The sequence below is a fragment of the Poecilia reticulata genome, chromosome 4, assembly GCF_904066995.2.
Source record: "Poecilia reticulata chromosome 4, P_reticulata-male-v2, whole genome shotgun sequence".
NCBI lineage: Eukaryota > Metazoa > Chordata > Actinopteri > Cyprinodontiformes > Poeciliidae > Poecilia > Poecilia reticulata.
In genome coordinates, this window is record NC_088833.1 from 24,619,759 (window position 1) to 24,635,247 (window position 15,489).

General features: G+C 40.1%; 1 protein-coding gene across 9 annotated transcripts in view; it reads left to right on the top strand.

Annotated features, from left to right (window-relative positions):
• Positions 1–15,489, top strand: part of dab1a (DAB adaptor protein 1a) — a 247,672-nt gene that overhangs the window by 154,974 nt on the left and 77,209 nt on the right. Inside the window, exon 2 of one of the 9 annotated variants that reach the window (XM_081606535.1) lies at positions 14,419–14,589. The exons of the other annotated variants lie outside the window; for them this stretch is intronic. The gene's annotated coding sequence lies outside the window, so the exon portion shown is untranslated. The remainder of the gene's footprint in view (positions 1–14,418; positions 14,590–15,489) is intronic. 9 annotated transcript variants of the gene reach the window in all.

A 15,489-nucleotide genomic window follows, 5' to 3' on the forward strand; every position in this document is an offset into this window, starting at 1 on the left:
GAATTTACCATTGTTTGAGTTTTAATTTAACTAATGCCCTTTAAAACCAGTTCAACCTGAAACACTTTACGATAAATTCTTCATTTAAATGTCATTTAACAACCAGAATCTGAGCTGCTCAAAATTTGAGATGATGGGCTCGATTTTCAAAATAATTCAGAAAGTAGAAACGGCCTCAACAAGTGTCTGTCTTAAGTCCTTAAATCGATTGCCACATTTAATTTCCCGACAGTTTTTTTCTCTCAGCGTGTTGAGTGGTTACAACACATTTAAATTGGAAAGCGGCTCAAACTTCACTGGGCGTGTAATGAACAGATTGCGCTCTTATTGCAGTCTGAAAGCAGAGGCTCATAATTAAGAAGATTGTAATATTTTGGTGAGATATGTCTCTTGTCACCCACCAGACTGTGCTTTGCTCATTATGTGCTTCTCAAAAAAAAAAAAAAAAAAAGTCTTTAAACAGTTTCAATGTAAATTCGAAGTGTGTTTTCTTTTTTCCAAAGTTGTTGAGCATTCCCTTGCATCAGATAAACAGTCATCATCTTGATCCAGGCCCGTTTGAACTGTGCTCGAGTTGTCTTGCAGCTCAGGTTGGGTGAAGATATAGTTTGGGCTTTGACTGCTGCTGCAGTTTGATCCAAAGTGCTCCAGATATCCACAACTACTGCCTGCAGCGCCTCATGACAGACGTGCGACCATCACACCGCGGGCGCTCAGGAATATGACGGCTTCGGGACAACAGTCATAGACAGCAGAGCAGCCACAACAGGAGCTGGCACACACACACACGCGCACACACACACACACACTGCATGCAGTTAGTGTTGCAACCGTAGAAAATGCATGTGTCACAGAGAGATGTTGGAGAGCACAGCCAGGGGCGCACGGCCCGGTGGAGAGGGTAAAGACGATGCAGTTGAAGGTGCAGACTTTCACTATGACATACCAAAAAAATAAAAATAAAACATGATATAGGATACAGTTCTGCTTTAATCTCTGGCCTCAAGCAAATTTAAATAAAGTAAGAGCCCAGAAGCAAATTCCTACCACCACACTATCAAAGACTCCATTTCTTCTTTTGCAGTATTCGATCATTTTCTACCAGTTTTACAGCCTCGGATTAAATGTTAAAAGTTAATTTATTGCCAGGGTTTTGGCCTGGAGAGATGTCTCTGCTGCTTTCACGCACCTTGTCTAAAGCTCTGCTTAGGACAATAAAAAGGGTTTTATAACGAAAGCTTGTTAATGCTGTAAATATACAATGATGTTCTTCTTCAGCACCTCCCCAGAGTCGTCCTTCCACTTGTTAATGTTGTTTACAGGCAGGCGTGTAAGAGGATTTGACCAGCAGATGCATAAATACACATTAGAAATAGAGATCAAATGCAGAAGTCCTCTCTGAACTGCTCCGAATTTCCAGCTCAGATCATCCCAGAGCCACTTAATGTGGCTTTGTGTGCTAGATTTGGCTTTAGAGATTTAAAGTTTAAGTATGTATTTAGTTGAGAGGCATTTACAGGAAATGAAAATTTGCCTCAGCTATTTATTCATGTAAAGCAAAAGCAGCTTAAAGCTACATTAGGTTATTCTGACTGCAAATGGGAATGAGAGAGGATGTTTGATGGCAGGGACTTTAGGGTGCTTGGGACTGACTGTTTTTGTAAGGCAGCAAATTTTAAAAAGTTGAACTTAATTTGGCTGTTGCAGCAAATTAAGTAGAGGAAATTCTCTTGTGTAGCAAAGTTGGAGGTGTCTGGTATGTGTCTTTTAGTGGTTTTAAGAAAGAATTTGGACAGAATTGAGCTGTCTTTGACTGAAGTCTTGGTGAACCGGTAATGTCCTGTGCAAAAACTCCCAGAGTCAAAGCACCCAATAATGAGAAGAGATGCAGCCATCAGGGTTTTGTGGCTGTCGACTACTTCTTTAAAATAGCTGCTTACGTCTTTGTGCTTCTTCTGATGTACTTTCTTCATGCAGTAGCATCTTCCTCACTGAAGAATGTTGACATCAGAAAAAGTTGTGTTGTGCCAGACTCGAGTATTCACTTAAAATAATTGTGGTTGTTTTTGTTTTTTCTTTTAGAGTCCAACAAGCACTTGTCAGGATCATTCGAGCTGAAAATCAACCAAATTTACCTCACTAGTCCATTTCTAACCATTTACTGTTAGCAACTAAATGTTATGCCTAATGATTATAGCCTTCAAGACTTTGTCAAGCTTAGCTTCTCTAAACCGTTGTTTCATTTTCATTTCATAAAACATCTCTTATGAATGCAAGTGACCCGTGGGTAGAACGTAAAAGCACCAATAAAAGAGCGAGATGTCATGTGAAAATAAAAAATATATATTCTATCTCAATGTGGCTTAGAGAGAAAGGGAGAGAGAGAAATGAAGGAGCAGCAGGAAGTGGGAGATGGAGAGAGGTGAGGTGAGAAATGGTTGTGATTGCCTGGTGAGCCTCACTGAGTGCGGCTGTGTTATTAGCTCATGTGATCTGCTCTGCTCACCCAGCCCAGTCTTCACCTGCAGCCCCCATTGTGCGCCGTTTGTGCGAGCGCTGAATGGGTTCTTAAGCCGCTGATGAGACTTTTGTCTCACCTTTCTCTGGCCGCTGTCTCTAGAGAGACTCCGGTCGCCCAGAGAAAACGGACTCGTACTTTGGCCTTTGCTGCGAATCGCCGCCTCGAGTGACTTCTTACTGCAGCTCATTCACGCTGCCTTGAACCGCAGCTCTCAGGGGAGAACAATTTAGGAATCGCCTCTCTGATAAACAGAGGCCCGAGGGGATGAATGGGAATTTGGACTAAAAAGAGAATTTGAAGCTCATGTTATCTGTCAGGTGAGCGACCCTGCTCCCAAACCTCCTCGTGAGAGTTGATCGACCTCTGCGATTTATTACCCACGCTGGTGATTTTCATCAAACGTCAGCCCTCAGGAACACAAACGCTGTAATAAAATCCCTGCAGAAGCATGCTCCTGACCATACGACTGCCCTGCTGCTGCCTACATGGTTTATTAAATAAGAGAGAAGGTGATCCTGTTTTTCCTCTGTGGGTTTTCTGCACAACATGCAGTCTCATACTATGACTTTAGGTGTTAAATTGATTACATGCTTGGGTACCTCTAGCTTTATGTTTGAGAGTAACACGGGCAATAATGCCATTCCTCCAAACCTATAACCCCAGCAGTCTCCCAAAGGACTTTCTCTTTCCTTTCCTCAGAGTCACATTTTTTTTCCCTTTAAAGTAAATCCTTGTATTTAATGTTGCAGTACGTTTCCTAATCTTCCAAATGTGGTGCCATTTTGCATCCCATCAGATGCTAATCCTATCACGTGGTAATCGCTATGTTAAGATGCTAAGATAAAACGGGGAAAACATAGAGACGTGAACTCTGTAATCATTTTGTCTTTGTTTTAAACCCATTTTTTCCCATATCTTATAAGGTTTGTACTTTGTACAATTTAATTTAATACAGCTTCCAGTTATAAATGAAAATATTTAACTTTGAATCTTCTTCAGTTAGCCGTAACATCTGTACTACTGATTGTTGTTTTCTGACAATAAATAAATAAATCTAAGCTGATCATCTCTTATCAAAGCCAATTAACTTGAAAATCGGCTCATTCCTGTGAATAGCTGGTTTGTTGCTTTATTGAGTTTTAAAGAGATTCTTCTTTGCACTTTGTGTGTTCAAAAGGATAAAATAATCCTATGAAAACCTCAATTAAGATCAAACAATGTCTTTAAATTTATTTTGAAAATCTTCTTCCGCGCAGCTTGCTTCCTGCACAGACGGCAAAGCCATTTAAATTCAACTTGTGAGCAAATGAGATCAGAGCCTGCTTAGCACCATTTAAAACAGGAAGCTAATAAATTATGAAATGACGAGAACTGATGAGAACATTTATTAGAGAACCGTCTCGTGAGAGCTAGTGAGCATACCTAGTTGTGCGCAGTGAGTATTAATTAAAGCTTCTATTGCAAACCGAGGCTGAGGCGCACAAATGAGCATTGAGTTAGGAAAATGAAAACACTCCCAGGTGTGTTTCTGAAGCTGCAGGTGCCACCGCTTATTCTTGGTCGCCTGAGATTATTACTTTATCGTTACGTCTCGAAACTTTCCTCACAGTCGTTATAGACTTTATATTAAACAAACCATCTGGCCCTCATTTATCTTCCTAACACATGCACACATGTAGAGAGAGAGAGAGATAAAAAATGAGCTAAAATGCTATTTTGACCACTGGGAGTAGCCAGAAGTCACTGTTTAGTGCAAGGACTCTGACATATACGAACAATTGAGATTAAGGGTTAAAGTGCTTGCTTGTTAGCCATTTTTCCAAGCCATAAATACATTATATTTATTGGCACTATTAGAGTCAGTAATAACTTATGAAACCAAGAATTTATATTTCAAACATCCTCTGTCTGGTCAAGTTGTAATATCTTCATGTAGACCAAGTTAATGGAGAATTGTAGTTGCACTTGCTCATGGTTCTGTGTTTGCTGGTTAAAATGCTGATGAGAAGGAACTGGACATGAGTCTTTTACAAGCACAAGTATTGCTCTAAAGACGACGTTTCTCCATTAGCCCATCAGTTCTATAAGTAGAGCAGTTGCAGCGCTAAACAGAACACAGCAGCTGGATTTCATCAACATTTTATATGTGAAAAATGTTAAAACTGCAGAAGTAACAATCCCAATGAGTTTTGTGTCACTTTTGGGTTTACAAATATCATTAAGTATATTGTGCATCTTGTCATGATTTTTTTTTTTTTTTTTTTTTTGAATGAAAATGACTTTTTAACCTGATAATGAGCAACGACTGTCTTTCTAAAGACATCTTTATGACTTTGACCTGGCCTGAATTGTTAGTTGGAGGCTCTTTGGCAGCTGAGTTACTTTGTCTTTGCTGTCCATACTGTTTGGTTTTCATTTGCTACTTATTCAAATTTACACTTAGTTTTACACTTTAGCTCTGCACTTCAGCCTTCCTTTTCTTGCAAAGACTCCATTTTTACTCTGAAATGTCAGCATTGAAAATGTACAGAGAGAGTACAGGTGGTGCTGCACCACTGCTTATGTTTTCAACAGCATTGCTAAATCATTCACCGACTGCAGTGGAACAATCTGTTGTGTTTTTCTGTTTTCTTACCTGCTTGTTTATCTAAAAGATGAAGCATTGGATGGATATACGATATCTGATGTAGAGGCTGCTGCGATCGCAGTTTTCTGGTTGATCACTGAACTTTAAAAACCGTGACACCGATTTTTTTTATATGTACAGTATCTGGCGCTGTCATGTATTATAATGTCACAATGCACTTTCATTGTGCCACTCTTATTTTACTGAAAAACATAGAACAATACAGTTTCAAAAGGGACAGTGGCTGATTTTGTGAAGGGAGATGAGATCAGTGGATGAGGTTGGTTTCACATTAAGCGTCGGCCAATCGCAATCACCCAAAAATAAGGAAATTGGAGCAGATCGATCTGTGCATCCCTAGTTAATGCTTTGCCTTCATATAAGGTTGACACAGGGCCACAGATCACTTCCCACTTTGCCAGCTAATCTTGATATGATAAAGTACCAGATAAAGGTTTTTTTTAAATACAAATACAATAACAAAGGCTGGTTTTTGCTGGGTTTTTTTGTTTTGTTTTTTTCATGGTGTTGAAATTTCCCAACAGAATGACACTAAATGTACCAGCAATAGTTAGATCTGTCACCATGTTGAAAATGATACTTTATTATTTTCCAAAAATATAAACATTAAAGAAAATGTATTCCAAACACTTTGTTTTGAAAACCTAAAAATAGAAATAAAATAGTCTCTTCTCCAAAAGTAATGTACTATTTGTGATTTTAAATTGGTTTTATTGAGTTGGACTCAAGGGAAATGGCTTTTTTTTGGTAAAGATTGCAGGGCTCTGCTGTAGATTTTTAGTAGATTATAGAAATTTACTTCATTCAATTGTCTGTAACAGAAGAAATTAAGTGTGTCACTGCTGGGTATGAATTAACCCATGGTTGGTGTCCAGCATCCCATGATATCCACAAAAATGCAGATATAAACAGGATTCATCTGCCTGGGAACTGCAAAAGACTGACATGGCAAAGACGCAAAATGACCTGCCATATCTTTGCCCCTTCGTCGTCTGTGAGCAGAAGGGTCATCATGATGTGGGGAAACAGGGCTGCGATTATTCCGTCACGTTTTGGGTCTTAATTACTGAAACATGTTCTCCCTGACAATGACATATACACAGTAGAGGAGCCAGTAGTAATTCCCCATCAGAAAGTTTCCCGACATGCAGCCTCGGTGTTTGTATGTGGGGATTGATCCGGAAAAGTATTGAGGCGTGTGTAGCTGTGAATATTTACAATCCTCAGGAACGGAAGGAGGAACACTTCCAGGTGTTGCCGAGCGTTTAATCACTCACCTGTGAGACTAATAAGACGGGCCATCGGGCCACACACACACACACACACACACACACACACACACACACACACACACACACACACACACACACACACACACACACACACACACACACATGCACGCACCCATATGGCCTGATGTGTGTATGCGCACTCGTAGGCTGGTGGGACTAATTAGCCAAACTGAAAACACCGCCCCAGCACGGCTGGTAAAGGCTCATTCAGACGCAGTACAAATGCATAACAGCTTGCTTGCCGCTTCCCTAAAACACTCCGCCGCTACTCTTCTTCTCTCTTGTTGGCATCTGAAACAGTCAACGGGGGAAGGAGGACGAGGAGACGGGAGCAGTAGCAGTAGCGAGTAAGTCGGGAGCCAGATAGGCAGAAGTAGCTATTCTCAGTGCAGACTGTGGCTGCAGGCAGCGCTACAGGTAACAAACACATCAGTCATATACACAGCACACCTGTTACGGTACAGATGGGAAGCCCTGGGAGAGAGGCAAGGCAGAGCAATGAAGAAAGATGAGCAATCAGAGAAAGCAACACAGAAGTGGGGAGAGGAAGGGAGACAAAGGAAAGCGGGTGGAATCCCATTTTTCATGGAGACGCAAAGGGAGAGATTGGGGTGGGGAGTTTGAGGTCAGAGGTGCTGCACCTGTTTGCGTTATTCCGCGACGACGGCAGAGCTGCTGAGAAAGAAGTAGGGCAGAGGGAAAAAAAGAGGACTTCCTCTCGCTTGCAGCCTTCTCCCTTGAGAAGACACTACTCCCTCGTTATACAACTTCAGACATTTCCACATCTTTTTTTATTTAATCTCACTGTCAATTTCATAAGAAATCATTTTCCCCCAATGCCCGTCTCATCAAGACATGGTGAGGTTCTCCAAAGCCCTCTCTGCTCTGGAGATCCACCATCATCATTTTGTCCTCTGTAATCATTGAATAAAAGGCTTCAGTGTGTGGGAGTGAGTGAAGCTGGTTAGGTGCCCCAAGCTATAAATCATAATCTGATGTCTATTAGCATATAATTCAGAATTTTCCCTTAGCCGTTGGAGGCATCTGATAGGCTAATTTAAACGCTCAACTGGCCCTCGTCTTGCTCGAGGAATTCAAATATAAAATTGTGGTGTATAATGAGAAGACCCTCTCCAGGTTTTTCCTCTCCTGCTGGAGGTCTGGGTTGATCAAGATGTACTTCTCTCTCTTTTTTTGCACATGTGATTGTTGGCTTACCAGCAGCAAACGGTGTTTAATGAAGAGGGTGGAAGATATTGTTGCGTGTAAGTGGAGCTTCAGCGTCGCCTTTTTCTCACCATCGGATGCTGCAGCATTCGCAGTGCCACCTCCAGCAAAAACAAGATTTTACTGACAGATTTTTATGACTTTTTTAAGGCTAGTTTGCCTCTTGTTTCATATGCTTTGCCTCTTACGAAGGCACTGAGGACTATTGAGAGTAGATTATCAACTTACTAAGAAACGATTGCTTGTTGCGGACTAGGACTGAACAACATGGCTGAGAAATGACAACTATTGAGTTTTCTTTTGTTTTAAATATACAAAAATACTTCCCAACTGTTTTATCCACAGTTTTCAAATGTAACTAATTTAAATAATTTTCTCTGGTGCGTTAAAAGGCTTTGAACTGACAGTAAAGTTGCCTGCTAGCTCAGATCAACATGTTTCTGTTGGGGTGAATTTTATCATTGAAAAATATGCTGCTACATTCCATGTGTTCTTAAAACATGATGTAACAAAGTCCCTATTTAAGAACGTTAATATTTTATGTTTCAGATGCTTTTTTTTTTTTAAATAAACACATTCAAAGTAATTCCTCTTACAGCCCAGATATTTCCTCCTGTAAGTTACTCCCATACTGACACATTCATTTCCTCTTCTGTATCTGCTCTTGCAGTAGTTGAATATGAATTAGGCATGTTTTATGTTTAACCACATTCAAGCAGATAAAAAGCTCGTTTTAGAGCTGCTGTTTTATAAATATTAACTCCTCTCTCTACTGTTTCTGCTAAATGTTGTCCTCTCTCCATCTTGCTGACTGAAGACTTTCAGAATTAGTGTGGCAGTCATGAGATGAAAGGACTTCAATGTTCACATGTTGCACAATTGTGCCTCATCACTTTTGACGACTGGAAATTGTGTTTAAAGTCGCCGGTCGTGGCAGCAGGCTCTTTGCTCCAGCACTGCAAAAATAGTTCACTCCGAGTACTCTTAGATTTTAGTGCATTTATTCATTAGTTTGCAATGTGGGTTTTTGTGAGCTTGTGATTCGCTGTGTGCTTGGAGTAAAGAACCAGGAAATCAGATTGCCCATTCCAGTCACAGCGTCACATTTCCACTCAGCTTGTGACGGTGCATTTCCTTTTCTCTTCATGCTGGTTGCGTTCGGTCTTTCAGCCTTTGCACACCTCTCTCTCTCTCTCTCTCTCTCTCTCTCTCTCTCTCTCTCTCTCTCTCTCTCTCTCTCTCTCCTGTCCAAATGCATATTGATGTTGGTGTTAGAGATCCAGTGATCAGAAATTTTGTTCCTGATACCGTTGATTGATTTTGCAGTGTTTTTATTGAGTCTTAAACTGTTATAAATGTTCATTATTTTTTCTTATCAGCAAAAGAGAGAGTGAGCAGTCAGTGTTACACAGCTCTGCACCTAAACAGGATCTGATTAGTGTTTCAAAACAAGCAGAAGTTGACATTTTAAGTTCTTTGCTGGCTTATTTCTTAGCATAAGCTTGTGGAACATAGTTAGCAATATGTAAGTATGAATTAAGGAGACCCTTACCTTAACTCTGTTATTTCCAAAAATCTCACATTTCCTAATTCAGCATGCTCCACGACAGACGGACTGACTTGAAAAAGAGATGAAACTGGCTAACTAACGTTAACTTCCTGATATCATCTCAAATTTAATCCCTCCAAACATTTTTCATAACATGATGGACGCATGTAATTCTTTGTCTGACTTTAAAACACTGAAACCGAGGACGGCTTCCCAAGTCTTCCTCATTCAGTAAGCACTTCAACACAGAAGAGAGTCTTCAGCAAAAACTTGAAAGTGCTCGTCATGGAGCGTTCACCCATTTTGTAGCTCTGACTAGCCAATTACAGACAAAGACTGATCATGCTTAAAATAACCGATTTGGGTTACCAGCTGATTTTTTTTGTTGTTGTTGTTGCATTTCTAGTTGCACAACACGGCAAATAATCGTTCTAAAAACTAAAACATGTTAAACCTTACATACTGGAGTTTATTTTTCTCAGCTCCTGTTTCCAGTTATCTGCTATACCTTTCTCTAAACTCTTTTTTTTTTCTCCCCCTCATCCTCTGTGCTCCTCATTTTTTCTTCCCTTTCCACACACCTCTCCCCTGGTTTCCAGTCGCTGTGTGCTGCTGTATGTATTGGTATCATTAGCAGCCACACTATGATGGATGGCGCTGAGAGGCTGGGCCCTGACGGGGTGGGACTCTGCCTAAGCACACCATGATTACCTTCTGCACATACACACACACACACATGCATGCATGCACCAGCAAGGCTGTTTCACTCTAATGCTATGCTCCTACCTGTGTACGCATTTCTAACTAATGCTTCTCAGAATAACACGATATCATGTAGATAACTACCCAGAGATGGATAAAATTGCTATTGAATTGTGGCAGCCACCCTCCCCTTACTTTTTCCATCTGGAACACACACGAACGGGCGCATACAAACAAACACACACAGCATTTGGAGTTTTAAGAGGTTTGTATTGACTCAGATCCCCACAGGGAAGCGAATGCCAATAGCCCCACCACTCTGTGTGAGAGTTCTGACAGACCAGCAGCCCAGCAGACCGCGGGGTGCTAAAAGGGTTTATTTCAAGAACTGGCAGAAAGTTTCACCTCCGGGAAGTTTTTCAGACTCTTCATGCGGCACAAGATTTCTGCACATTACCATGTTGTGTGTATCGCATATGTGTGTGGAAAGTTCAAAGAGTTTCAAAGCGGGAAAAAAAAAAAAAACTGAAGGCGTGCAAATTGTGTGTCTGACAGTCCCATGATGATCCAGTCAGACGTTTGCTCACGCTGCTTACCGATGCTGTCTGCGTGCGTTTGTGTGTGCGTGTGTGTGTGTGCGCGCGTGCGTGTGTGTGTAGGCGACAGGCACAGAGATGGACTTGAAGCCGGGCTTACCTCTATGTGAAATTGTGTGGCAGCTGATCATGTCAGAGTCAATAAGAAACAACAGGCTTTATTAAAGCTGGAGACTGAGTAAAGATTGATTTTGTTTGGCTGTCTGCATTTTAACTGGAACAGCGAGCGGCTGTGTGACAGGGTGTGTGTGTGGTTAGGCACACCGGCAAGGAGCAGGAGCTGCGACTGACTGATGGGTACTTGTGGCAGAAGACATTATGGGGAAAAGCAGGGTAGATGATGCTCTTGTACCCCCTTTGGGAGTCTCCACCCAGGGTGCTGGTTTGCAGCGCAGTTGGAAAGAGTTTCTACTTATTGTGTCTCGGTTCGACTTGCCATCAGTGGGGTGTTTGGTTGGGGATCGCTGGCGGCTTGCGAGCCGAGAGGTTTTTAGTCTGTCTCTGTGCAAGATTTAGCCCTAAAGCAACTTTAGTTCCTCTTAGTCACTTCAGTCTCGTCTCTGCTGCCATCAAATCCTTCCCCTTCTTGATTACTGCCTTATTCTTTGCCACTAAAAGCCTGTGCAGAAACAACAACAGCAAAAAAATAAATAAAAAATCGGTCCTACAATGTTTTGAGCAGCAAGGTTTTTCAAATAGACACTGCATGCAATTCCTGAGTCTTTTCATTTGGGTGAATAAGCAGTTTGATTGAAACAGCTCTAACACCCCGAGGCAGAAACGCTGCAAGGTTTTAAAAGCTGTTATTTAGCAGCGCATACCGAGATACATACGACAGATGCTTAAAGGTTTTTCTAACAGTCAATTTGAGCCAAAAGAAACCTTAAGTCGCTCCATAAATAAAAGATACAATCTCAAGCAGAAGAAAATCTAGAATGATCTGTTGAACAAAACAAGATGTTTTGTTTTTCTTATGGGGTTGATGAAATTTTTGTGTTGAATTTTCCGTGTTTTTTAACAACACACACAAGCTAATTTGTGTAAACCTTGTCTTAATTCAGCAGTTAAATGTAAACACTTATAACATAAAATGTGCCAAAGGAAATGAAGGAGTTAGAAATCTCTCCCCATTTTTTTTCATCAATGCGTAGCTGTGTGAGTGCTGAATCATTTGAAGATAAAGGGAAAAAAAAGAAACCTCACTAAGAACAGGAACTATAGAGTGAGGGATTCTTTAGATTAGAGAAATATGAGAGAGAAATAATAAATTGGTGGCAGGGCAGGCGGAAAGGTAACGAGATGGTTATGGAATTAGTATTCAATCACCTACTGTAGTCTTAGTAAGCCACAAAAAAATTTAATCTGTAAAGTTTTGTTGCGAAAAATTTCATGGCGTTCTTCAAACAGGATATTAACATCGGATCTGTTTTGTTTGTTTCACAACTTCCAACAATATGGAAAGGCTTCGTTTGTTGGCTTTATTTTATGACGCAGTGTTTAATTTATCATTTCCTGGGTTTCCCCTAGAAAACTTGCTAAGCCCGGTGCTCAGGGCGCTACGGCACTCATCCAGCCACCTACCATGTTTTTGAGTTAAAAAATGTTTAAAGTTGACAGGAAATTGGAAAATGTCATCTGATAGTTATGCATTTTTGGAAGACTAATATTAATACCTTTGCCCAGGCCAACTATAAAGTCTTAGAAAAGACAGTCATTAAAAAATACCTAATAAATCAACAATGCTAGGCCTGGTGGGGACACAGGTAAAGCCTGGTGGCCCACCAGGCTTATGATACACTGAAGTAAACCCTGATTTCTGATAACAGTATGTTTCAAATGTGATTTCCAACAATCACATTTGGATTTTGAGGAAACTGAAGCCGAGTTTATAAGATCACTGAGTTTGTAGGATTACGTCAGTGTGACATAGTAACCGTGTTGGCAGTCCAATCAAATGTATAAAGTATAACACTTCAAGTAGCTGCACTATATAAGTAGACGGATTAGATCACGTTTCATTTGTGGACACATCAGACTTAGTTTACATTTTTCTTTGTCACACGAGTAAGAGCTTTTATCTGTAATTTATTAAATCTCATGTATTTCTCTCTGTGTTTATTGCTCTTATTGAGTGCGTTACTTTATGCTGAGGGTTGAGTATTCGCTGTCGTCTACTGTAGCTGATGTAAAGCCAGCTGCTGAAAACATCTGTTTAGCTTGAGCAGATGTCCGCAGGTGCTGCCGCTTGAACTTTGTCGATCAGTCATCTTCCGACACCGTTAACATGTATTTATGTTGAAAGCAGGTGTCTGACAGAATCCTGCTGCTCATGAAATTTCCTGATGTGGGATTCTATCTAGTCTTATTACAGTATGGGATTACCTTTATTATGTTATTACAACATGTTAGTTAGCAGGTATTGAAGCTTATATTAATTAACTGAGTATGATCTGCTGTAGTAGTATCAGAGTATCAGATCATAGTATCATGCTGTATCCTGGACTGGAAGTAACAACTCCTTATAATGAAGTGTGATTCATAGAACCGAAACTGTTAAAAGTAACCCAAAATCATTAGTTATGCAGACAGGCGTGGCGGTAATGTTCCAGAAGAAGGTCGTTTTGCTGCTTAAGGGTGTGACTAGAATCTGTCACTGTGAGTAATCAGAAAAAAATACCAAATCTGACTGAATCTTTGCGTGCATCATTTCTGTCTGATCCCCAAATTATTATTAAAGTTTGGTAGATTTAACTGCGGACTAGTTTTTGATCTCTCACGTCACGAACCTTTTGAAAAGACATTTGCACATCTTTAATAGTAGCAACCGGTAGTGCTAGTGTACATATATATATATATGTCTTTGTTTGCAGCTGAGTTTCTGTGCTAGTATGCCTGGGTTTTCTTCAGTGAGAGTTAGCTGCATTTTAAGTTATTTTATTAAATACTTTAGAATAGAAACCAAAATCTAATTGTAATAATGACATTTTTATGCATGATTGAGATTTTAATGAGATTCGCCAATTTAATAACATACCAAATAATAAAGTAAGACTTTTGAAATGGACTGAAAACAATATTTATTAGATTTTCTTTTTTTTTTGTCCAATTGCATTCAAATTGTCACATAAATCACAGTTAAGTGTCAAAGGCAGGAAGACGTAATTTAGAACCCAATCTGAGGCAGAACATTTAAAAACCAAAGTATGGAGCAGATACGATGGGGTGAGGAGTAATGGAAGAGAAGAGCAAGGGAGAAAATTAATCATGTCTTTGAATTGTAAATATTCATTAACTTTCTACTAGTTCCAGAAAGCTGTGCGCCGTATAAGTTTATCATTTTCTTTGCGCAGGCCAAGCTGTGAGCTGGCCTGCCTTGGAGCGATGTGGTCTGTTCTGATGAATCATGTTTTTGTTTGCATCATGTGGCTGTTACCTAGTGAGCACATAGACATTGTGACAGCAAACAGGCAAATAAAAGAAACAACTCTGATAGGCAAGTGGTCATAATTTTGATGTGTTTTACCTTTGATTAAGAAAGTTTATACAAACTGAAGTGACAGAGCATTATGTTTTAAAAGTCTGGCTGTGTTAATTTGAATTGGGCAACAAAATCAGAGTTAAAGAGGTAAAGAAAGCTTTTTTTGTTCCAGTTGTTGCTCAAAATCCACGATCTTTGCTTTCCACATGCCTTTATAAGACGTGGTGTGTGTTTGTTTTGTGTGCGCATGTGTGTTTTCGTGCAGCAACGCTGTGCAGCGGTCATGATTAAGTGTTTTGAATAATTGATGATTGCATCCCTCATTAAGTCTCAGTCTTGTGCTTCGGTAGACTCCGGCTCTATTTTTATGCATCAGAGTCCTCATATTTTCTCCTCCTCTCCACAGATGGGGCGAATTCATCACTCATTTAGGGCTCAGCGATGGGGTCGTGAGGGATCTAAATCATGTTGAGTGGATATTTTTACCTGGCAACTATCACAGCGCACAAAATTTGGAACGACTGCTTCTCCTGACGAGCAAAACGCTTTTACTGACGGCTTGGGATGAATGCTACAGGTAACCTCGGAAAAGTCTGTCTGTTTTTTCTTTAGTCATTTCTTGGGAAACTTTTAGTCTGTCTCCGTTGGAGCAAAAGCTACTGAATATTTAAGCAAACGCGTATTTTATCGAATAATAACTTGATTATTGAGTAATGGGAAAGACTTGCAACTCACCAGAGGTTCTCAGGATTTTTTTTTTTTTTGAGGCCTCCTTCTCAAGTCCACAGCAAGAACTGTGCCTCCTTCTTTCCTCCATGACAAATGTGCACACATGCACACACATTCCTGCCAACCGTCTATAGTCAACGCTGTGTTTTCATCTCAGAATTTAAAAAAAAGATGTTTCTTTCTGTAAAAAGTTGACTGAATACCTCTGATTACACTAGTGGGCTCATTTATAATACAGAACATGTTTGTGTTTTACAGTATTTCTCTGTCTTCAGTTGATCTGAAGCCATGGCAGCTCCTTGTAGCTGTTGTAAGATGAAAAAGTCCACCAGTTCATAATTTTCTTCTTGTATCAGGATGTTGTCGGCATAATTAAAGCATGGACCTAATTTTCATTTGGACGTTTGTGAAAATCTGTGCATAAAACAAGAGCTTAGAAATATGAACTGCTTCATCATTAAAGTTATTTTGACTCGTCTTTTGACACTTTTTTTCCCTACGGTTCAGGATAATGCCTCGTTATTGCTTTAATAGAAAAGATTTAAAAAGTCTGCAGGTAAATCTCTTTAAAATACGTCAATACCAGTAAAGTTTTATCCCAATATTTGCTGTGATAACAATGAAAGCGATGATAAACGACGCTTGCAACGCCTTTGCAGTTTTTCTTTATTGGAAGCTTTATGGCTTTAACCGCATGTCACTGCAGTCAAAAAGTCCATGTGCACAAATGTTGATTTTTACAAAAAGC